The sequence below is a fragment of the Cydia fagiglandana genome, chromosome 8 (assembly GCF_963556715.1).
Source record: "Cydia fagiglandana chromosome 8, ilCydFagi1.1, whole genome shotgun sequence".
NCBI classification, from domain to species: domain Eukaryota; kingdom Metazoa; phylum Arthropoda; class Insecta; order Lepidoptera; family Tortricidae; genus Cydia; species Cydia fagiglandana.
In genome coordinates this window covers 8,514,580-8,541,395 of record NC_085939.1, presented here as the reverse complement: position 1 = coordinate 8,541,395, position 26,816 = coordinate 8,514,580, and the positions used below count along the sequence as shown (strand labels likewise).

The 26,816-nt window shown below is 35.3% G+C and overlaps 1 long non-coding RNA gene across 1 annotated transcript in view; it reads left to right on the top strand.

The window, feature by feature from the left end:
- LOC134666626 (uncharacterized) overlaps positions 1–26,816 on the top strand; it is a 298,176-nt gene that overhangs the window by 17,235 nt on the left and 254,125 nt on the right. Inside the window, exon 2 of the long non-coding RNA XR_010098535.1 lies at positions 5,638–5,848. This is a non-coding gene — a long non-coding RNA (uncharacterized LOC134666626). The remainder of the gene's footprint in view (positions 1–5,637; positions 5,849–26,816) is intronic.

Genomic DNA, 26,816 nt, shown 5'->3' with positions numbered 1-26,816 from the left:
CACTACTTAGCTTTAAAAAGCTAGTAGGTAAGCACTAGGTATTAAAATACGTCAATTAAGGGCACAAATAACAATTAAGTCTTACATTTGGTATATTTCCCGCAACTTGATAGCAAAATTAGTGTATTTTGACAATTTATTTAATTTCTGAATATTTCACTGCAAACTAATTTAATCAAAAAAAAAACATTAGTGCCTATGGGTGCGTGCTTTTCTTTTTTTTTCCCACTCTTTTCATCTTGCCCAGCCCTCCCCTGATAAAAAAAATGTTTTACATAATCACTACCTATCATAAAAGTAGGTAAGTACTCGGTTAGTAAAACGTTACGAAAATAATAAAAAGATCACAAATACATTTTTTCTTTCATTGCGCAAGGTTGACATTTCGTGAGGCTGAAGATTCGGGACCAGATTTACATATTGCGTGGAGGTGTTACCTGCGTTGCATTTAATGAGGTACGGAAATTGGAAGGGTCGACTGAGCAACATTTTTTGCGACAAGTATTTTTGTGTAATATTTTAAGTGGAAATGTGGAGGTAACTAAAAGGACTAAGAAATTCAATGATCATATAAAAGTATGTATGTTTCAGGACGAAACGAAACCAGGCCATTTTAATTTAGGTACCATCACTATTAACATCATCACTATTGTCATCCGAATGCCACCTTTAAGTAGATCATCAGTCCAACTCGAGTCGCTTAACTTCAGACTCGGGTAGATCCATCTGTCAGAAGATATTTGCTGAGAGGGTCGAATGGATTTACCCGAGTTTGAATTAAGCCCGAGTTTCATACCACTGCGGGTTTTGATTGGTCGGTTGAATTGGACGTAATCCACAGTCGGCAATGTAACTAAAATCGCATGCGAGTTCGCGCGCCGTCTAAATCAGCCCGTAAGCGACACACTTGTCCTAAATTCTATTTATGACAATCAACTTCATAATTTTTTCGTTGCTATTTAAAGTGCATGTTGCTTAGTTTTACGAGTAAATGTCACGAGCAATTGTTTAACTCGGCGCCTCTCTCTGACTTCCACTTGCCCTTTTTCGGTGTATAATTTCAAAGGCAAACAGTTTCTTGTAGTTAATTTACAAAGCGAGCCTTAAATGCGTTGTGTCCTTGACATTTACAGGCGTTTGCCAACTCCGAGGGAAAATCTCAGGGTCTAATGTTGATGAATAATCTAGCATGTGTACAAATAGCCCATAGGCCGTGATAGGGTCATGCCACGCCACATTACGTTTTCGCTGTCCCTTAGAAATTTGAGAAGGTTCGGCATCTCTGTTTTCTTGGCTTTTACTAAGGGTGAATTAAATGAAACCGAAGGGGTTTCCGGGTAATGGTAATAATAGTATATGACCTGTATATTTTGGATGGAAATTGCGAAGTAATTATTAGGTTGTAATAATTACTTTGATTATTTTCTATTAATTATTATTTTGTATTTTTTTTATAAATTTATAACTGATATTTAATTGAATTATTCTTACTATGTAAGTATTATTTAATTTCAGTGAATTTCTAAATTGACTGACTTGACGGACTACTGACTAAGTTTACAGACTGACATGTAAATTAGCTTTACGAATAAAATAATTATGATTACTATAATTATATAAATTCAAGTACATACTAAATGCTCGTATGTCGTTATTATTAGTTTTAACTTTAAAGATGACATCATCATCATTATTTAAGAGCTATGCTCTTGTCGGTGGAGTAATCGCCACTCTTCTTTTTGCTGGGCCAGCCTTTTAACTCCCTCGTACGACACGACAGAAACTTTTTCTTTTATTTGGCTGAGATGTGTGAGCCTGGGCCTTCCTCTGCCTCTTTTCCCCTCAATCTTGCCCTCCAGGATGTTTAAAAAGAATCTGTCGTGCCGTATCAAGTGGCCAACCATCTTGCCCCTTCTGTTAGCTATTGTGTCTAACAGGCATCTCTTCTCTCCTGCCATGCTCAGGACCTCTTCGTTCGTCTTCCTTTCTGTCCAGCTAATCCTTAGCATCCTCCGCCAACACCACATTTCAAAGGCCTCCAATCGCTCTCTGTCCCGTTGTGTTAGCGTCCACGTCTCACACGCATATAAAGCGATGCTCCAGATATACACCTTAACTAAGCCTTAACTAAGTTTAAAGATGACAAAGACCCAAAATCTAGATATTACCTAGTTATAATTACGACTAAACCAACTACTTATACTTGTTAGGTTGTATTACCTTCAATACACTTTTACTTTCCACATACTGATTAGTTGGTACTCAACTCAATCAACCTCAGCACACTGAGTTCATTATTTACCTCATTAATTGATGGTATAGTTGGATTTTTTTAGGTCACGTGAATTGGTTGATTACATCTGCGGAATCTGCATTGATTTCAGTTGAAAACTGAAAGTCGTTTCAATGCAATTCAGGTGATTAATTTTATCCCACTAAATTATTAATTTAAACATTCTGTATTGTGAAGCAAATTCATTTCTGAAAATAAATTTAATCGCCTTATTTGTGGGTTTGAACATATTTAATATAATTACGCCATACCATGAATCAGACGACCGAACGAAAACTTATTAAGAACACTAGTTATTTAATGAAAAACCTAGTAATCAATTATATTTAATATGGAGTTGATTACAAGAAATAATAATTAAATGACGCATTTCGATAATTATTTATGTGATTTTCGTAACTTTTTTTTTGTCGACTCAAAACCTATGATCATAATAAATAACGTAAACAGCAGCAGTACTAAGACTAGGTAATATTTTGTATGATTACTCAACTCTTAAGTCATGTTGCTACAAACTCAGTCAACCCAATTACCCAACTCCCACGGCAATCATAAATAGATAAATAACCCCTACATTAATTCAATATTAACCAAATTACCCCAACAAACCTACGTACGTAATTCCGACAGTGAAATCCCAAATGGGTATTCAAAGTAATTTAGATATAGGCAAGAGCACTGGAGAGATACATAGTTGTCTTTTACGAGGCTGAAATCGGGTCATTAGACTGTGTTCTAAGCCTTTCCGGAAGCGTCTTCTGATAAGGGTCCATGGGCTTAATGACATTTATATTTCGTAGATTTCCTGAAGAGCTTGGAGCATGTAACATTGGGAAATATATGGCTAACTAATGATCATTATATTATGTGTAGTAAATGGCGACATTCATATTGATACGTTGATACTTTCATCAGTAAATTTTAGTGCAAGTGCATTTGATGAAAATTTTGTACGAGTCCCGAGATATTAACTACAAATGATACTTGGTAACTTTGTATAATACATTTGAGTTAAAAGTTTTTTTTTTAACTTACATGAAATTGTAAACTATGCACATAATTAATCACAATATATTTAACAACTAAAATGTTAATTAAAAAGGGCTGGCTGCGTGTAACTATGTACGTCAACCAACATGGTAATGGTACTTCCGTTTAGTGTCCAAACAACTAATTAAATAATGTTTTACCGTCTTTAGTATTCAGCAATACCTATGTATAATATTTATGTAGTTTTTATAAGAAAATTGTTTTTAAAATGTACGTATAATGTACACTGAGCAAATTAAAAAAAAAATAAGTTTAATGGTTTACGTTACAATTAATTGTAATTGACCCACGCCGTTTCTTTGGGTATAGATAAGTTCCATGGTACACAAGCAGGTGGCCATTTCCTATGTCTCGAGATTTTGGTCCCATTTTGGTCTCTTGAATGCAGCAGGCGTTAATTTCTCTGTTCGTAGAATTTAGCTTCGCTCCTGGCTGCTCTTTGTTATTGTGCCGAGATTCCATGATGCAAGTCTGAGTTTGTCACTAGATTTTAAACGCGAAGGACGTTTTTTTTTCTCTAGCGTCGCTCTTGAGAAACGCCGTAGCAAGTATCTCGTTGCCGGCATTCTTTACATCAACGTCGCTTAAGGGAGACGCCCTTGCATAGGACTTTTTAAAGTTTTTAATTTTTATGGTACATTCATATATGTACAAGCAGTTTTTGAGTTGTTGGCGGAAGTTTTACGGCCGGTTGCCATCACAGTGTGGCCAAGTGCGGCCCGCATTCTCTGGCACCAAATGATGAACAGGTGTTCGAAGCCCGGATCTATGTAGGAATAGTATAGTAGACTAATTAAACTGATGTCGCTGTTTGTTAAAAAAAGTTTACCATTTTGTGGGGCTATCTCTCCGTCTATTACAAAATCTCAATTTAATTCGGTCAATATCAAAGAACCGGAACAGCGGTTAGACCAGGAAAGGAACTCAAACTTTGTTACTCTGCATCGCTTACCAATTCATAACAAAAGTTAAGTTGTGGTTTGTGAAATCGGTTCGTTCCTTTTTGCGGTGGTCCGAAAAATTCGACGAATATTTTAATATAAAGTTTTGACCGCGAAACATTGTTATTGCAAAACCGTTACTAGTCGCTCTTTTCGTTCCAAACTGTTGCGGTGAATCAGTGAATTCAAATAAATAAGTACATTTTACAGAAACAATTTTGAAACTTCATAATGACCCATCATTAGTCTTTGAAGTCCAATCGCTGAGATAAAAATACAATTTTAATTATACACTCAAAATCAATGACAACGGCTTTCTAAATATAAAATTTTTCATTCAAGGTTGGTCGTTTCCAGTTTTTTTAGTAAAGGCATTCTTAGGGTTCTGTAGCCAAATGTCAAAAACAGAACCGTCCGTACGTCTATCTGTCCGTCTGCCTTTCACCAAGCTGTATCTCATGAACTATAGCTAGACAGTTGAAATTTTTAGACAGACGGACAGAGGTGTCTTAGTAATAGGGTCCCGTTTTTACCCTTCGGGTACGGAACCCTAAAGAATAATGAAACTCTAGTAAGCTAATTAAAATATAAATGCTATTTAATTGCCAGATTTTGGCAAATAAAATGTCACACAAAAGAAATGTACCTATGTACTTACGTTATTTAAGATTTTTTAGGCCTTCGAAATGGGTGTGAGTTGTACAATCTCCTTTAGTTGCGAGGCAGTCACTGTCCTTTTAGGAATCTCTCTTCCTCAATTTAAGAGGTAGACAAGAGGTTGTCGGTGGAGTTTTTTCCATTTCTCCCTCTCACAAGCCATATCCTTGACCTCATGATACGACACGACACCAGCTTTTTATTTTATTTGGTCTACATAGCTACGTCTTGGTCTGCCCCTGCCTCTCTTTCCTTCTATCTTGCCTTCTATGATGGTTTTAAAGAAGTTGTCGTGCTGTAAAAAAAGTCCAATCATTTTTCCCCGTCCTTTCAGGAATACCTTTTCATATTGCACTGAAAGCCTATACTTCTCTGAGTTCTCCTATATTCCCGAGATGGGAATATTCTTGAAATATTCCGGCAACATACATACATTGTGCCTAATTTCTCGACATCATCAGTCAACTTTTGTGTCCCTAAAGGCTCCAGACGCCTTGTACTTGAATAAATTAATGTCACATTAAAGCTGTTGGCAATCTATTAACACTCGCAGGTTCTTATTTGTCTTTTATTATAGCTTATAAAATAGACTTGATACAAAACTATAATAGGTTTTTGGCAAAAATTTCATTTTTGGTACAAGCTTTTATCGCTGACTGCACTTTTCTTACGATAGACAACTAAATACTCATCGAGACAATTCTAAAAACCCCTAACACAATTAGGTTGCGTTGTTTCATCACGGAGTTCCTATGGCCACCTCCTGTCTCCATCATCAGATCAGCTCGATGGTACCATAATATTGCATTGTCATCCGATTTATACATTCATGCAAAATTTCAGCTCAATCGGAAACCGGGAAGTGGATCAAATTTAACTTGCAAGATTTGATTACAGAGAGACAACGGTCAGTGAAACTAAATAAAAGCTTGTAAATTCATTATTTGTTATACTTGGCATCGGCCTGTCAGTTGTTCGGAACTGTCAAAATTTTGTTCTTACTGACAGGAGGATACCGTCCGGCGGACTGTTAATCACATTTTACACAGATTACAGAGTACGGTAACGATTATCGAGTACATTTAATTTTTTCAGTCACTGATGGAACACTTAAAACCAATGAGATCGTTTCAGATACTTGGCTATAAATACAATAGTATGCGCGGACTTAGTATAAATGCCGATTTTTTCTGACCCCGTTACATTGTATGCATGTGTTGAAATTGAATACTTACCCTCGTACATTTCTGACACATTTCTCGCTTCATCAAGGCATCATCAATCTTTTCTTCGCGTGGGCTCCGGCCGTGCACGGAAGTGAGTACATATTTATATCAACTCTACTTGTATGATTTACATACACAGACGCAGGTGCCTCTCCTATTATGTAGATACTTGATACCAAATAGTAGCTGATATACAGGATGTTAATTTAGTTAGCTGCAATAATTTACAGGGTGAATATATAGGTCATAATGAGCCACTTTTACTATGGGACCAACCCCGAAATCGCGAAAAAAATGATATTGATACATTAAAATACAGAAATCTACGAAGATTCCCCTTTAAATTTTCTATAGTATTTTTTAGCTCTTTTGATCACGGTTTTACAGCATTTTAATGTGTTTCTATTCATGTGTGCAATTACGGGAAATTAAAAAAATACTTACATAAAACACTAGCTAAACAGATACACCACGTAAACAAACGTTACTACGTTTTTTTGGCAAATTAGTGGTTATACACTACGTACAGCACGATTCCGGAAATGAATTAAACATTCACTAGATATAAAATTATAACGATATGTGACCTTCCACGGCAAAAGGTACCCTATGGCGGTTGGCGCTTACGCTATTATTAACGCCGCTCCAATATTATTGCAGCCATAAGGTACATTTTGCCGTAGAACGTCACATATCGTTACTATTTCATATCTAGTGAATGTCTAATGGATATAATTAAACACACGTAGTTTTATGTGTTTACGTCAAAGATGTTTTGAGTTATAGAAGGGTCAAAAGTGGCACCAAGTGGTTCGTGTAATATTACACTCGGCGCTGGCTAGCCAGTTCCTTTGCTTGAACTTGGCTTGACACGCTGCCGCGTGTCTAGATTCATTTCCCGAATCGCGCCGGTACTTACGTACCTGCTAGACGCAGTTAAATAAATACCTATTTAACTGCGTCTAGCAGGTATGTAATGAATCCCGAAACCCTCGTTTCGCGCTCTTTATGTTTCATGATTTGTTCCGTGATACACTAGCACATTATTTATCTGCCACGTATCGGGACTCCCTTTCATAAATCTTTAGAAAATGTAAACCTTTACCCGAGGACATCCCGTTATTCATATAACGAAGAACTTTTTTATCAATATCTGAAAGGGATGATTAGCTAAAGTCGGACTTGTAACAAGAAAAACTTTGTCCCTTGAAATCTTTTGGTTCAATTCTCATGAAATACGAATATAATATACTATAATATACCCCGCCGGAAGGCCGGCTTCCCGGGAGAATGTGTTTTTCTCTTTAGAATGTCGGTATCGGCAAGTATATTTATTTCACATTGTTAGATTATTTATTACACTTTATTTTTTAACATACAAATTTAACACATCTCCATTAAAATACTTAACTATAAAATAAACTAAAATAACTATAAGTACTAATTGTACAACCGAGCGGTAAGCTATACCGACGTTATCGTTTTTATTAAGCAAACGGAGGGCCTAAATAGATAGGTAGGTACCTACCATCTTACCTCCAGAACTAAAATTCGCCGTGATGAGCATCCCCTGCCAAGTAAATAGCTGTAAAACTATTTTTTACATGATTTTTCAAACAATGGAAAATTAAGGATAAAATATAAATACAAGTAATACGTGTACTTATACCTTCCACATGCTAAAACAAGTTGAATTGAATTGGAACTATGTTTTTTTAATGCAGGAAAGCAGAAATGTAGGTTGACTTATGTTGACAGGAAAATTATCCTTTTGTTAAATCTAATAAATCATTTTGCGGTAAATTTACCGATTAATAAAATCAGTGATTGATGTGATAAAACCAGAACTGACGGGTTTCTCGTAAAAGACGGCGAAAGATATTATTTGACATTATCATTGTTCTACAATAGTAATATTTTAGCCCCTCTCTTTCCTAGAATTAGCGTAAAAATATTAAAGGAATAAGTTTTATCTTTCAGGGGTTCACGGGAGATAGATTTTGAACCAATTATGACAGGCCCTCATTCGACATGCTTAGTAGACATAGAATTATAAATTTCACGTGTTTATAGTATGTGGGAATTGCTAAATTAATGTGGATGCAATCATTAGCCTTTTTTTTAACTATGGGTTTGGGCACCATCTTGTAATTTTTGACGTATATGTCACGTTTAAAGGTTGGTTAATTGCACAGCCAAACTGGAATGAACTGTCGCCTGCAATATTTCCGGACCGATACGACCTTCAAACCTTCAAGAAAAGAGTGTATTCCCATCTTGAAGGCCGAACAACGCGCTTGCAACCCTTCTGGTGTTGCGGGTGTCCATGGGCGGCGGTAATCGCTTACCATCAGGTGATCCGTCTGCTCGTTTGCCTCCTATTTCATAAAAAAAATAGTAAAAATATACAGATGTAGTGCATATTTATTTTCCATCGTATTTTCTCAGAAACGTTCGTTTTTGTCATGCTACTTCAGTCAACGTCAGTACGTTTTGTACCGAGACTCACTGAAATAGCAAGTCACGTTCGTACGTTTCCATGATAATACGATCTATACAGCGTTTTTTTTATCATTATATATAACTCTACTTCCGAAGAAAAAACTAAATTTCAAGCAATATAATTCTTAACTACATTCATTTTAGACATTTGACATTTGATGGAGCCCACTAAAATACAGTCAGACAGATTGACGGACAGAGTACGGTAATTATACGACATTGTGTCAATTTTGCTCATAATTTATTGAAATGTAACAGCGACTAAGTATTATAAATAAACACAATTAACTATTGACACTCAGCTCAACTGCCCAACAGGCCCATTTCTGCACTAATGCGGCAAATGAAATTTATCTAGATGTTAACTAAGCTCGACTGTGGACGTTAACAAAACTATTTACAGTGGTAGATAAGGCTCTTGTTTATAGCGGAAGTGTTTAGCGGCGCTCGTCTGGTGACGTCTGTTTCTGCGGCACACTACTATTTGCATCAGTTAAGAGCCAACAGGAGTGGTCATTTCTCCATACAAACGTACTCGACTGTTTCCTCCGTGGGTTTTGTTGCTAGAGGAATGATTTTTTCAACACAAATTAATATTGTCAATATGTGTCGGACCGTTTTGCTTTTTTTGATATTTTTGTTTTTTAAGGCGCTAGAGCCCTTCAAAAATGGCTAAAATGGCCTCATTGACTATGCCGCAATGAGAGGCGTAGTATTCAAAACTGATATCAATTAAGTAGCAAAAAATCAAAACGGTCCGATACAGATAATTTCATAATCATTTAGATTTCCAAATTTGGTTAGCGAGACGGGTATATTTACCTAAAATATTTAAAACTCAGCTCCTGTTTCGTCTTAACGTTACTCCTAGAGAGTGCAAATAGTTTTTAAGGGTTGTGTGACTCAAATAGATAAAATAGTAGTCCCCGTAGAATTATACGTCTGTATGTCTGTCTATCTGTCGGTCCCAGCTAATTTTCTCCGAAACTACTAGATGGATTCATCGGGCGCCTCATACTTGATATATCATTAAGAATGCTTTAAAAATATATAGTGTCTGGTGAAACACGTTTTCCATAGGTATCCCCTCAGGGAAACTCGTTTTCACTAGGTAGTTGAAACTATATAGTTTTAACTGGGATTTTTCTAACAAAACTAGTTTTCTCAAAGTGCATAGCGCTTGAAAGAAGATCGCGTCAAATGCAATTCAACAGTAGGTACCTTTGAACTTTCCATAATGTAGAAATTTTGCTACAGCGTATTAAGTATTACTGACTAAACATAATACAGTGACGAAAAAGAAAACAAATTAATAGTTGAGTAAATAATTCTCAATTCATTAAACATTGCATATGTCGAGCGTCGCATTCAGCTCTGTTGTTTCAAAAGCACGTTTATATCTCGCAGTGGGTTATTTGATAATCTTGTAGGACGTGGACGGTAGCGGAACATATCTCTAGCTGTTATCTCGCTTTGGCTTTGTTTCGCGCTGACCTTACTAGATATGATAAAGTTGTTGCAAACGGTTATTTGATAATATTTCTTCATTTTATTTCAGCGTGGGATTTGGGTGACTAACAATTTGGTGAAAAAGATATATGTAAATATCTCAAAACAAACTATGAAATTATGATTGGTAAAGAAAAAGTAGAACAAGTTAAAGAGTTTGTGTATCTTGAAACCTTGTTCACTAGGGACGGTAAGCATGATAAAGACATTGAAAGGAGAGTGAATGCTGGAAATTGCGTAAATGGGGCACTTAACGCTTTTATGAACAGCCATAAGGTGTCACAAAAAGTATGGTTGGCTGTGCGTACACCCCTCCGGGAAATAGGCGTGATTATAATATACTTGTATGTAAATTAAAAGTTAAAGCAGTAGTAATTAAAATGTTTCACTCCAGTCAAAATACACATATTGTTGTTGGTATTAACACTTCAGTTGTCGTTACTGGGTCTGGTGGACCCAGTGACCGTCATTATTAACTTTAACTTGTTCGTTAGGTATCGCGCGACTACGTGTCTTAAGTACCTTAAAGTGAAATTTCGTCGCACGACAAGCAAGCGACGGACGATCAAAGCTGCAAAGTTTGTATGGGTTTGTTAGACCTGGTAGCGACCGTTTACAGGTATTTATACTATTTGTTACTGTTATACTAGTTTCTTGACCCTGGCGCGACTAATTATGTGACTTGGATTTGCATTATGTTAAAAGGTTATATATGCCTTTCATGTGTTATTTTTTTATCATAAAAAAAGATACGTCTATATCAAAATAAAAGATAGCAAATTTTATTTACGTACGAATAGAGTAGTTATTAAAACTATTAAAACTAAATTATCACAGTCACTTCGTCCAAAAAATACTGAGACAATCGAGTTAAAAATTGGTACAAATATATAAGTCGGTGACCCAAATTCAATGACGGACGAGCAACGTATGTAAATAATTAAATTAGAGTCCTCGTTTCAAATGACATATACCTAGGCGTTATCTGCAGATGGTCTAGAACGCAAAATGACTAGTGTGTTGTTTTGCCTAAATCGCAATTAGTCTACATCGCAAATGGTCCAGAACGCAAAATGCCGGAATTATTTTTTCCGTTTTATCTCTATCTATTCTTTGCTGTTTGGCCTTCGGCCATTTGAAGATACCTAACGAACCTAACCTACCTATGTAAAATGTGGTGATATAAAAAGTGGGTATTTTGCGTTCTGGACCGTTTGCGATGTAGACTAATTGTGATTTAGGCAAAACAACACACTAGTCATTTTGCATTCTAGACCATCTGCGGATAACCCATACCTAGTATTTATTGTGACATATATCACATGAATGGTCTCGTTGTATTTATAATTTAGATTATTATAATTATAGGATAGCAAAGTAGATACTAATGCCAAAATTTGTTTTATTTAGCAAACAAGCATTACTTTCAACTAGGCATATTATATTCTTTTAGAGTAAATATATGTAATAACTTTTCAGCACGAAAAATATTGCCTCGAGAACCTCATAAAACTAGGTCATCACGATATCAAGCCTCTCATTGTGCCATCATTTCTCGCTCATAAAAAACAAAGCATCACCTCCATTCATCACTTCACGACGTGAGGAACCGTTTAGGAAATTTATAATACAAAGGATACCCCAGTGAACGATGACCTTTACATATAAATCATGCTGGGGGAAATATGACTCATCCATCCCTGAAAATGGAATCTTAGAGCGGTTTCTGAAATATAGGTCAAATTGTTACATATTACTTAATTCATTGGGTTTAAATATAGACATAATACCGACTCATTTATTTAGTTAGGTGCAAAAATTTAATAATAGTTTATACTATAAGTTTTTTTTATGCTAGGTAATATACATACATATTATATTGCCAACAATTTTTTTTGTCAAAGCATAATCATAACGGCATAGTAAATTTGGGGAAATTTGAAAACAATACAATTGTTACAATACTTTTATCATGAAAGTAATATTTTCTATTACATCATTAAAATGTCGGTCCTCACAAAATTACATCTATAACCAAAATAACAGCTTTAACTTGTTCGATACAACAGCTTTGTTACACAATATACTTACTCATCTAGGGCTGGGCAACTTAAGTACGATGATGTGACGTACGGCACACTGGCACAGGTACATAAGGGTCTCAAGATACGGAACAGTCGACCCTATTTACATAGTACCACCGTAGACAGGTTAATAAGCTTATTGTCCAATCAAAGATCCAAAACGATGTAAAATTACTTATTCTTCTCAGTGTGACTAAATCTATATCTCTTCTATGACCAAGCCTAAGAAGACTTATCCCGCATATAAAATTTTCTTTAATAAATCATAATTATATTTAAGGGTAAAAGGTCCGTCACTTAACCCATCCCTCAACTGAGAACAAACGGCTTATCTAAACAAAAATTTGTCTTTCATTATGAAGGTTAGGCAAAGTAGATTTCGACTTGCATGGAATTTTATTCCTACCCAATTTTATTAAGGGCTGGAAAGGTCGTGTACGATGCCGGTACAGTAAAATGTATAAGCTAGGAACGAATGGTATTTTTCCTGCATATTATCTCTTTCTGACAAATATATAAGTTAATATTATAGATTAAAACAAACTATTAAATACCTAATTGAGGCTTTTAGCGTGTTATGTGAATGACACTATTAGACATTCCATCTCTTCTACAGTCACAATAACTCTTTGGCCTTATATTTTACACAAGGAAATACTCGTAATCCCTTTATTTTCGTTATACTTGAAGTTTGGCGGATGGCATCGTAATCGTAAAATGTAAAGGATTAGAATTCCGACGGTTGTCTCGAGTTTAGGTTAATCGGTTTGATACAACGCGGCGGATGCTTATCTATGTTAATTAGGTCCCTTCTTACTTATTTATATTAATTTGCGGTTTGCGTTGATTTTGATGATTAATCCTATTAGGCCCACTTGCACCATTCCACTAACTCGGGATTAACCGGTTAAACCTGGAGTTACCATGGTTACCAGTACAATTTGACACTGGGTTAACGGTTTTACCGTTGAACCCCGGGTTAGTGGGATAGTGCAAGTGGGCCTTAGACATCTAAATTACCTTAAACCTTAATATTTAGCTGAAAGTCTAAACGTTTATAATATACCTAAGCATTTTTTTATTAAATAGCCTATATTGTGTCCCACCGCTGGGCAAAGGCCTCCCCTGTCTTTCGCCACTCGTCACGGCTTTGTGCATGTATGCATGCATTATTAAATAAAATACTAACACCGTTAAGTATTAAAGTGACAGGACATGAGTCAATCAGATTAACTAGAGTGAGTTGTGACAATTAAAAAAGCAAATTTAAATAACGCATCTTAACTATTAAAGGTGTAATTAAAAAAATGATTAAACTAAAGTAGTGCCAATTAACTTTTTATTAGCTGTTATATTGATTTAACATTATTGCACAAAAGGCGGACAAATTGCCTTAATACTACACGCTTAGTTAAAAAAATGCTTTAGCGTTTAATACTAATATAATAAGTACAAGTTAGTTATAAACCACCTATAACTATAAATAAATGACACAAAATATTTGTTCTTAATCTTTTTGTGGTACCAATTTTTGGATCATTTTATTTATAGTTCTAGGCTGACCCCTAGGAATGTCACCAAGGTTATGGTTATCCTATGGTTATGAAAAGAATCCAAATTTAAATAAATCGTAGAAACAATGAAAAGCGAAATTTTGTCTCAGGTTTAATCGAAAACCCTAAAAAGACTGTCGCTTTTAAGGACCTGCATGCCGCTCCAAATAATTAAATAACTCCGAGGGATTGAAGCCTCAACAAAAGCTGAATGTAAATTGAAATCTTCAACAATGTTAACGCCCTAGTCCCTCGTACCCGACTTGAGAGCACAGCATAATTAAAAAAAATAAAATAATGAGATAAATGCGCATAATTGACATAATTTTAAAAATTGACTGGATATGCAATTTCGACTAACTTCTATGATTAGTTAAATGAGATGAACCAGAAACTCGTGCATTTACGCGTAGTCGCAATTTAGGATAATAGATTTAGATTTAGATTTATTTATTTCATAATACAAATTACATTATAAATTGCAGGCATGTCAATCTACAATCATTCATATTATGATCGTCAAAAACAAGGATGCCACAAGAATATAGGTAATCAATAAAATAACAAATTAAAAGTGAAATGATAAGATTTTAAAATAATGTCAAGATAGTATCTCCTGTGTTGGATCGAAAAAATCTATATATTAATATTATTATATAAATATACGGTGTAAACTAGAATAAGAAACTAGCAGACGTTGTTTTTTTGTAAACAAGGGGTGAAAACCGCCAGGCTAAAATGGGACTGGGCAGGCCATGTACGACGTAGTTATGCACCCAATAGAATAGAATAGAAACATATTTATTGTATATCTTTTTGTTACAAATTATGTCCGCTTAGCGGGTGTGGGTAAAATTACATATGTCTTAAAGATCTAGTAATTTAATCTATGTGTATATTTTACATATTAGTTATGCACCCACAGAGGTGGGCTAAACTAGCCACGGGGTTTGTGCCACAATGTAAACGCCGGCAAGGTTGGCCTAAGAGGAGATGGCGGGACGACCTGGACCCACTTCTCAGCAACTGGACGGATGCTGCAGTTAATCCGGTGGATTGGAAAGTCTAGGGGGAGACCTTTGCCCAGCAGTGGGACACCTGATAGACTCTATAAAAAATTCAACTAAACATCTAGTTCTATAAGACTAAGACTAATGCCATATTTTTTGAATTTTAATAAACAGGCTCCCATTTTTGGCCAGAGCTCGTACCTAATTTACTTCGTTCCTCCCAAGACGATAAAAAAGCTGATAATAATTGGACGTTTTGTTTCGTCGTGTAATATGTTCATAATTACTTTTTATAGAATGTTAACATTGATTGTATTTTTTAAAGTCCGGCTGTGCTAATTATAGGCCTTTAAACATTTATAACACAATTATATTTGCTTGTTTTCGTGTCCCACTATTATAAAGTAGGGGTTCTTTCCTCCACTTGACCCTGTCTTTTATATTTTCTCACCAATCCGTGTATAATGCATCCATATTGTTCCGCCATTTCCTTTTCAGTCTGCCTGCAACTAGGGTACAATCCGAATATTGGGATATTAAAAATATTCGAATATCCGCCAATAATAATATCCGAAAATTTTCGAATTATACAACTCAAAATTTCCGAATAAACGAATATTTCAGACAACACTGAAATAAATAAGAATGAAGAAAGAAATATATTAATAATATATATATAATAATTGCCTTTTGGTTTTGTACCATAATATAATGTAAGTTATGTAAGTAGTTTAAGCACCTTTATTAACTCAATAAAATATCTTTATCTTTATAAAATATTAAACAAACGTACTTTACGCTAAATAACACATTGCTCTCTCTTATTGCTCTTGAGACGGATACGAAAAGATTGCCTGAAAGTCTACGTACCGCATGAATCAAAAATTGCATTTCGTTATCTGTCTCTCTATCGCTCGAATATGCAAGAGAAATTTTCGTTTTTTACGATATGCACTCAGCTCTGTTTTTGTGTACTATAAAGTAACCATAAACGGCCATAAAGTAACTAATGGCTTCGTACTGTCGAATTTCACCTGTTCTAACTTTATAGAATATCTACTTAAAACTTTATATTTGATTCACTCATTTTGATAAAAAGAGACTCAAGTTGCCATTTAATTAAAACGGGAAATTTCTTCTTTGAAAACTCGTGAAGTTGGCAAAACTTGAATCATTGTCGTTAATTAGGCTACTCGAACTTAGGATAAGTTATTTTTGTCTGCGCTAATTTAACTTTCCTAGGTTTTCTTACATGAAATGATATTATTGAAAATTATTGGGTGCCACTATTAAATAAACATAAAAAAAACATAAAACATAATTTATTCAAAAAACACGTATTTCATGGTTACATTCATATAAAACAAAGACTTAAAAATAGTGATAATTTATATGTGCCTGAACTAGGATTCCCTGTGTTTCAGGCGTGAAGTATGGCAAACATTGTTCAAACGAATTAATTTTCACTTACAAAAAACACATTATAATTTATCAACTTAATACTAATACATTTATCGTAATAATTATCCTATTTATCCTGTTGTAAATTCAGTCATATTGCTTATAAATCTTATAATTATTTTACAACTATTAGTAGATTCTCTGTGTCTTCGTACGTCATATTTTGAAGGGCTTTTCGGAGCGTTTCCTTACACTTTTTGTAGCTGAGTGTATATAAATCTAAATTTGCGTTGAGCCTGTTGTATAGAAAAGGACCCAGAGCAATGAAAAATCTCATAGAAAAGACATATCTTCTTAAATAGAAAAGATTGACAACCCCTGTCCAAACAAATCGCGCTTATAGTAAGGCGTCCATCATCAGACAGAGCTGTTTACTCATTGGTTGCTGAATCGTCTTTTACAAACGAAACTTATCTAAAACTGATTTTGCGTAATGAATGACCTTCGTTGCATCGCAGTTGATAAGTAGGGGAGGTAGGGGACCATTGGTCAGTCGGGAGGCTCGGGAACCTCCTTGTAAAATAGGACTTAATTACAATGGGGTGCCCGAGCCTCTCGCTGTCCAATGGTCCCCCCTACCTCCCCTACTTTAGTAACTAGTCATTCTTGGGGTGCCCTGTTTAGAAAGGCCTTAATTAGTCGCTTTACAAAACAGTGTAAACCTTTAATTTTATAACAACTGTTGCGTAATCGAAGAGCCTTCTTATTTGGCTCTCCTGCGCTATCAACTCGCCCTTCCTCCTCAATTTTAATTACATCCAGGAACCGTTTAAACCAACAAAACTGCGCTCAAACAGAATAAATGAACTCATGTCGTCGTCCCTGCATACACGAGCAAGTGTATTTTTCGCGAACTGTACCCTAGTTTACTCTGTCTACTTGTTTTCGTCAGTGCGATGAGAATTTTTGAATTATTCAACTTAGCGAGTGTTCTGGCCGGTCTGAAGCGCGGGAATTATTACGGACAGCGCACACAGTGAATACAGTTACGGTTTCTTTGTAGTAAGAGCATGTGGAGCGGAATTTTAAACCCAACAATTCACACTCAGAAACAAAAGGACGGAAAATTTAACCTCAACAGTAAAGAATTTTTCAAAATTCGGGTAGTTTTTATTGTAGCACGTTCGTTGTTAACTTTTCTGTCGCAGTCGACGATTCCGGGTAAAATGTTTCGCGAAAGGTAAAGGATGATTTAGTTAGCTGGTAGAGAGTTGACAGACAGGTATGGTAGATTAGGTAAGTAGGTACGTATAGGTAATATCTGACTTATAAACTAGCTAATAAAACGTCCACGATATTCAACAAAATGTCGGCAAGGAAACAACCTACTAACAGTTGGTACTTGTTTCCGGATCTGAAACTGTCTGGGACCGATTTTTGAATTTCGATCGCTCGATTTCGTCACTCGAAAATCGGTGGAAAACGGCGAAATGCTAATTTTTGAAATACGAGCGTTAGAAATTTGGTATCCAGTGGTATTGATCACTCGATTTCAATTCTATTAGTAGAATTTAAACGCCTAGTAGTGGAGATATCATTTAACGAAATACACGAAATCGAGTGGTCGAATTTCATAGATCGGCCCCCAGAGCTTCGACCATTTCCTATAATGGATGTGACTATATTAATGAGCGTAACATTTCAGGTTGTCGCAGATCGGTTCAAACGCACGTGATATCATAACACCACAATTATCGCGCTGTCACAGAGCTCCGACCCTCGTCACACGCAACTGCGGCCGGATTAATCACGGATTAACTTAATCTCAACCAAATAAATCTGCTTTTGTTGTATGAAATCACTCGTGACACTTTTTACATTCCGTTGGCAGCATGTCAATTCAATTGACGGATGTTAAATTGAGTGTAATTTGCAATCACGACGATGTAAGTATTTTTTTTCCATTTTATAAGTTTTGTGCCGCTTTTATAATGGATAAACACTTGAACACGTCATCAATTGGAAACCGATTGGCGGCTACCAATTGGATTGGCCAAAACTCTAAAATTTACATATAGAACTTAAAGTTTTTTTAAATAGAGACTTGAAATTTTAATTTTTTCGATATTTTTGTCTATTTTACTAGAACTACATAGTTTTCCACGTTTATGGAAGGTGAAAGTGTATTCGTATCACAGTAAACGATTATGGGATGACGCTTACATCAAATTGTTAACATTTATAAAACACAATACTTTCAACCACCATTGATACTACTAGATTAATGGCTGGTGCTATGGTGGGAAGTTGCCAACTCTCGACTTTTGCCATGCCCCCAATGTATTATTGCGGCATTAGCTCTATGTATCGTATGCGAGATAAGAGAGCCTACAGCGACACACGAAAATCTAAATTTTGTTATCTGCCTCTCTATCGCACAAATATGCAACAGTGATAGAGAGGCAGATAACGAAATTTTCGTTTTTCGTGTTTCGAGATAGGCATTCTGTTGCTCAACGTGTGTACATTCAAATGTACATCGTATTAGTCTTCCATCCTCTTAGGCCGAAGACTGGACGCACGCGGCGCGCGCACGGCGCGGCGTCCAGACCACTGCAATAAAATCATAAGATCACATTTAACTCTCGCAATTTCATTGTTATATCAACAATTTGACAAACTACGGGTTGACAGAGTTATTGCCTAACTTTTGTACTGATTGTCTAATACGTTTTCGTACCTAGATACTGCGAATGTTTGAAGTTAGGAGTTCAAAGGCGGTTACTAAACTATGAACGCTTTCGCGCTTAGTGCTTGAGCAGTTTGATCTTAGTACGGAATTACTGAACTGACTAATCCCCGTCATATGGGAGAGGTAGGTACATAAAGTTTACCACGGGTCTGTATAATACAAGTACGTTTCTTGAGCAATAAAATATTTGATAGGTACCTATGTAGTCGCTTTCTCGCAGCCGCTCGGATATATGTAGGTACCTACTATGATTTACGTTTTGAAAAACTGTCTAAATTACGTGAGTATTTTCTGTATCATCAAAGTATTTTTCTTAAAAATACTTACATTAGAATTAAAATTGTAATACACATTTTATAAACGCTTAGGCAATAAAACAAAATATATTCCGGTGTGGTTTTAACGCGCGAGCACCGTTCTTGCAAAATCAACAGTAGTTTTTTACATTTACAGCATTACACAGAACGGAACAATCTGGTAAATGCGTTCAGTTAAAACTCCGGCCGCGGACGTAGATAAGTACCTGCCTCCAATTTTAGCGAAAAAACCTGCATTAAACTCCAAAACCACGAAATATTTTCCGAAGCTAGAGGTCTCGTGGGACTTCACTGGTTCACTGCATGTACATGACCCCGCATTTGTGCCACGGCTTTCTGCGTGCAGTTTTATTTTATCCGTGCACTTTTTGCGATGAAAGCTTTTAACTTTTATGGAGGCGCTCATACAGCATTTTGGCAGTGAATTTTGTCCGGTGCTATTGTAGGTTGACGGTTATGGAACGCGCGTTTCGTTGTCATGTAGAATAGGGTGGAGCGAAATTCTTTTTTTTGGATTTTGGATTTCTAATAGTGATAAAAAGTTGCCTTTAGGGTTTAAGATAAGAAGTTATTATGACGACTTTACTATTAAAAGGGAGTAAGTGCCTCCGCAAGGTCAATGAACTTTTGTATGATTTTTTTTTGTCCTGTATATAGCACCAACTTTGTTTAAGGATTATTTGGACTTAAAATGACAAATTTAGGTTTTTTACTTATTAATTATTCTTTTTTATTTAAAGTTATTATTTTAGGTGAATAAAAAGTTCAGTCAGACATTCACCTCTATAGTAATTATTGACTATACCAGTAGTCAAATATGGGCCGTATCCACTGCAATGACGTATATTTGAAATATAGTAAAATTGACCAAGTAGTGGTAAAAAAGTATGTTTTATGTCTTCATTATATCAGCGATGAAAGTGAATCCATGCTATTGCAAAATATAGATACCAATTTGACGAAATTTTCTGCGAATTCCAGTTTTCTATCTGATGATTAAGTGGAGGAGGGATATATATCGCTTTGGCCTTAAATATTGATTATAATATTATAAATAGGTACACAATTATATTGTTTCTGAATTATTTATCAAAGTTGATTATTTTTGTTTCAGAAGACACTTAGTTTGTCGTTGTATATAACTTATATTGTAATTAATCACGTTTAATATCTTGTCGTCCTGAAGTGGGTTATACGGTGAGAAGAGTGTAGTCTTCAAATATATTGCAAAACTTTTTATGGAGTCAAAATAAAAGAAAAAACTCTTTTAACACCTAAATGTATTCCAATACATATTTATCTAAAGTAAGAACCTTTTAAAAAAAAGGAAAACAATATTTAACACATACATATGAGAGTAAAAGTTGCTTGCACTCACGTAGTGTTGGTGGTTCCTTCTTAGGTATTTGAAACCATTTATTATGGTTTATTTAACCCTTAATCAAACGGAACACTTTTTATGAGATTTTTGAAAACTAAGAATGGTTTTTAGGTAAATTGAGTGCGTAGATTACGAATAAATATATAAAAAGAATTTTAGTGGGGGGGAAAGGGGGGTTTTGCGGTGGGGAATAATTTCCCGTTATCCGTTACGGAATAACAAAATTTTGAATGACGTGGGAAATAGTTTCCCATTGTCCGGTACGGTTACGAACTTTTTACTAGCTAGTAGCTCCCCCCGGCTTTGCTTGAAAGTCAAGTATGAGCCTTTAACGTTATCTTCAAAAATCAAAGAAATAAATAGAAGAAAAAAGAAAACAAAAACATGCACAGATTTTTATGTGCAACAGGCAAACGGGCATATATTTTTATTTTTGGAAACCAATTAAAATTTAGGTGGAGAATAAACACTGGGAAATAATTTCCCACTTAATAAAACCTACCAATTTTTTTGTAAATCGTACGTTCAGGCACAAACAATGGGAAATAATTACCCACTTACTAAAACCTTAAAATCTTGGCTAAATCATATCGTTATCACGATTACTTTCAAGCAAAACACAGGGAAAATAAGTCTAGTTTATGATAGTATTCAGTATATGCACTTACAAGATTTTTTTTCACACTTAACCTCAAAACACTAAAAAAATTGTCGTTATTGCAAAAAAAATCACAACAACTGACATTGACTTTGACGTATGGTCACAAATGGCGGCCATTAGAGAAGTGTTGCCATTTTTCAAATTCAAAATGTTACTAAGATTTTAAATCTGTATGGTTGGTATCGCTGAGTGCTGCCATTAAAAAGATAAAAAATATTTCGTAAATTAGAATGAAGTGGGAAATAATTTCCCGATATTTGATTAAGGGTTAACTGGGAAATGGATAATATCGAAGAAGGAAAACATATTTTTATGATATACAATAATCAATACATACATATCATGTTTTATTTCTTTATTTCGGTTATTTTCACTTTAGCGATGTTGATGCTGCCCGTAATGGATTTTAAAGGGCCATTTCATCAAGCAATATATTTTTTTTATAATTGGTACTTATATTTTTAATAAATATTTGTTTACTTAGGTGCTTACAATAACTGTATAATTAAATATTTAGGCAGGAAATAAAGCTTTAATATCATTTTTGATGGTTACACCCGTGTCACGTTTTTCCACTTCTTTAAATATTTGAAAGGTGATGCGGAGGCACAAGATGACGTCATAAAAAAATATAAAAAATCACACAATATACTCTTACCATAAGACAACTTTTCCGCACTATTAGAATTGAATCTACGAAAAAAAATTTTTTTCCATACAAGCGCGCTCCACCCTAATGTAGAATGGAATATGGTTACAGTGCAGCTAAGCGATTTATGAAACGCAAATGCAAGCAGTTATACAGTTTCGTTGCTGTATACTTGTGAACATAATGTTGAATCCTCACATAGGTATTTTAGTGTTATTACTTATTATTTTTACGTTTATGTTTACAATTAATGCCCCTCTGTTAGGTTTTAAATCTAACAAACATTCATGGTAACTTATAAGAACTTTATTTCTATCAGGTGATAAAAATGGGCCAATTGTGAAGAATGGGTATACAAACTGATAAAGGTAGTTTAATTATTTTAATAATTTTTATAAGAGTAGGCGCGCGATTTGACTATACACACAAAATTCGCCCAAAATATCGGCAATATCTATATACAGGGTGGAAAGATAAGTCGGGCCCTGGAGGGAAACTACCTTAAATCCTTAAGCTGGCTCATTTTACTTAAAGGAGACATTCCTTTATTTTTAAAAAGAAACAAAACTGCATTCAAAAATTTTCTAAAACTCGCTTGCCTCGCCCGGGACTCGAACCGACTAAAAATTCCAAAAAATAAAAACTCGCAATTTTATTCTACTAGTCGATACAGTTAATGTTAATGATAACATTTCTCCAAGAAATTAGTCTTACACTCGTCTGTCGTACAAAATATATAATAGATTTTTTTAGACCAGCCATATTGAATAAAAAAAGAAAGATACTTTGAATGCAGTTTTGTTTCTTTTTAATAATAAAGGAATGTCTCATTTAAGTAAAATGAGCCAGCTTAAGGATTTAAGGTAGTTTCCCTCCAGGGCCCGACTTATCTTTCCACCCTGTATATCTCGGTGACGGCATACTTTAAATAAAGTACCTATTAGCATATCTAACATATGCCTATCTTTAAAGAATTTGGCTTACAAAAATATAGCTTCTATGAAACATTTTGGAACAAAAATGTGTTTTTTCACCTTCCGAGTAATTTCCGATGCGGCCGTCGGCAAAAGACCAGAATTATGAGGACACTATCTGAAATTGTTATTCACGCAGGAGAGCGTTGAAGGTTCCGTGTTTTATAAATTGTCAATACCTAACGACAAAAATAAAATAAGATTTTTTCAGAACATTTCTTAAAGCGCGTGTGAGGTGGGTCGGATTTATTTTACTTTGAAGCTAGACTTTGACATAAAGTGTTAATAAAAGAAACGCAGGTATGAATAAGAGAATATTTACAGTGAAGACATTTTCAGAAATAAGTACATTGCAGATTGATTTTATTATGTCTCGTCTGAGTCTGACCATACTCTAAGGGGTGAATGCTACTCAAGAACTTTTACTATACGAGGCCAACTACAAAATCACAAAAAAAAAGATACTCCATAGATAAAATTGATATATTGATTCGGCCAGTTGACCTTTCTAAATATTAAATAATCAAGGTAACAATGCGGTGACGACAGCAATGTAATTTATCAAGAAAATTAAAAGTGACATCGCCCGTTTCACATTATCGATAACATCAAAATAACCGCTGTGTTCACCCCTTCTATTTGACAAGAAAGCAAGTTCAATCGACTGGGTTTTGTAATATTTTTAACATGCCCTTGTAATAAAAAATATCGTCATTGGCCTTTGCGTCTATTGCAGACGATTTAAGCATGACTCACGTTAGACCGGGCCGTGTCCGTCCGGAGCTTCCGGCGCTTACTTTTCTATACATGACAGGTGATCACGTGATGCTTTTCATAGAAAACGACGCGCCGGAAGCTCCAACCTGGACACGGCCCGGTCTAACGGAGCCATCCTTTATGGTGTAACACCGGAGATACGGTAATACAGTCAGCGAAGTTACTAGGCGGGCGAGGTGTTCAAAATTACTTTGTCACGCTCTTATTCTGTTAACAATAAAGTCGCGTCAAAATCATTTTGAACACCTGGCTCGCTTAGCAACTTCTGCTGCTGACTGTACCAATGTATGTAACACCAATAAAAAATAAGGACGACGAAAATGCAAGATGTTGCTATTGTTTTAGGCTGCTTTATCAAGTTTTATATAGAAAATAAATTGCAATCCTTAAGACTACTGGTAACACATTGATTGCTTTTGCAATAGTTTACTTTTTGATTGAATGATTCGCGGGAAGCCGATGAATGATTGTGTTTGCTCCCGCGCTCCGTTCACGTCGATGGATTCAGTTTGCTGTTTGTATTGCCCATGCTATTCCTTTTATTTTTTCAAACAATTTTTTATTTGCTGCCCTATCAGAGGTTAAATGTTTTTGGACCTATTCGTAGTTATATTTACGTATTATTAGATATTCAAGAGGTGAATAGTTACTACTCGCTTTTCGGTATAAGAAAATATCAGGAAATCAATAAACGTAGGTACAAAAGCTCATTCGAGGATATTAGTATCCTTTATATTGTAAAGCATATTATGTGTTACCTATGCCTTTGAATCTTCCTGGCTATCTAGGCAAAGTATACAGTATGTGTCTGACCATGGGGCTTTAATTCCAGGGCTTGATTTTACTCACTAAACTGAGCTACTTTTACTATGGGACCAACCCTAAAATCGGAGAAAATTTTTTGGCTTTTCCATAGAAAACGTCGACATCTGATCAGCCAAAATGTATGAAAAAGTAAAAAAAAATTCGGGATTTCGGGGTTGGTGCCATAATAAAAGTAGCTCAGTTTAGCTAGTAGAATCGAGCCCTGGATTTAAAGCCCCATGGTCAGTAACACCCTGTATAATATATCGCTTATACATTTCAAAGAGAGTGAGACTTTTAACTCGGAGGTTTTGGGTTCCATACCGGGTTTCATACCAATGAGTTATTCGGAACTCATGTACGTTATCATTTGATATTTACTAAACCCAAATATACTTCGAAAATCCTGAGAACAATCCCGTTTTTGAGATTTCATACGACACAGTTTGCAAAATTATGTTATAATTTGACCCCACCCCCACCCAAAATGCCCGCCAGTTATAAAATTCATTTATTTACGTTATTTAGTCGTCCGCCTATGGGACTGTGGGTACCATTTTCACCTAATCGGCTTAGTAGCTTCGGAGCGAACTAGCTGTGACAGATAGACTCACGTGCGAGCTAGTGATCCTATTGAGGTACGGACCCCTATAAGGCTATAAAACATAAAAAAAGCATAAAAAGAACATTTTATATCTTATGCTTTTTACCAATACCTATCGTTTATTTAGACTGGACCTACAACAACGCAATTCCATTAGTAAGTAAGAAAGCAGTGTTGAATAACTCTCGAAAAAGATTTGTCTTCCAAACATTCTATTCATCACGACAAAGATCTCCTGTGGACTCTAGCTTTAGAGAAAATTGGATGTCTTCTTAGGTACTTCGCTGCCGGATTTATAGATGTTTCATAAAATTCTTATATAAGACGCAGTGGATGCGGCAATCTATTCACGCAGTTCTACGAAATGACATTAAGCGCCACTAACCCGGGGTTAGCGGTTAAACTGTTAACCCGGTGTCAAATTTTACTGGTTACCCCGGGAGGAATGGTGCCAGTGGGCCTGTGGCTTTTAAGGTTCCTTAACCCAATGGGGCACACTTTATCACCTTAATCTTTGCTATTCTTATTTCTAACTATCAGTATCGGAAACCATCACAAGTGGAAAATGGAAATGGGAAGCCATAACACTAAACTTAATCATAATTATGTTATAGGAATTATGTTATGTTATAGGTATAGGTTATGTTATATATCGGGTAGAACAGAACGAAGGATTTTAAGCAAACGGGGAATTGTTTAACAATATTTAACAATAACAATAGGTTGAGTACTTTATTTTTCAATTACTAATCACGTTAATATTTCTAACCGTTTTCGAGATACAGTTTGTTAAACATTAGTGCAAAAATCTGTAGGTATCTAGTATCTATGTCCCTAGCAGGTAAATTGTCAATTTAAAATATAAATGACTTTGTAGGGTTGTCACTGATAGAAAAATCATTCATTTTAATGATTTTGTTTTACTTTTTAATCCAGCTTTACGAATATAATTACTTGATTGTAGATCACTTAGATAACACTATCCTTTCAGCTTAGAATTTAAAAATGTTCCACCCTGTATAGGAAACAACAAAATAACCTGTTATAATATAAAATTACGTCCCTTTGTTGAACCTTCGGATAAACTCGGCATCGTCCTTTAAATAAATTTAACAACCGTTTGTTAAATTATCTGTAAATATTTACGCTTTGTTACACAATCTGAAATGCCCTTAAAGGAATCAAATTTATTAAAATTTAAAAAATATAAGTCTTATACCTTCTAAAAAAAATACTCTGTAAAAATGATTGTATATTGATGAAGTAAACATGTGGTTTAAACACAACAAAAAAGCTTGATGCGGCAGTAAATAAGATGTTTCCTTTGTTTTATCGCGTTCCTTCCCAAATATAATACTACCGGTTTCCTGGCTCTACGTGTCTTGTCGTCGCCGTCAGTTCCAAAGCTAAGATGAATGTCTCGAGCTGGGCTAGTATCCAGAATATTCTACCCGTGATGACTGCTTAATTTATGTGTAAGCTCTAGTGGAATTAAGTAAAAGCCGGCAAAATGCAGATGTTTATGTGTAGGTATACGAAGACTGTACATATTTTGTTTTAAAATCTCTCTCATTATAGTGTATACAACATTATTTGCGGTATTTGACGTCTGTCACTCACAACAACAATACTACGTAAAATGTCTTGCACATCGAAATCACAAAGGAAAAC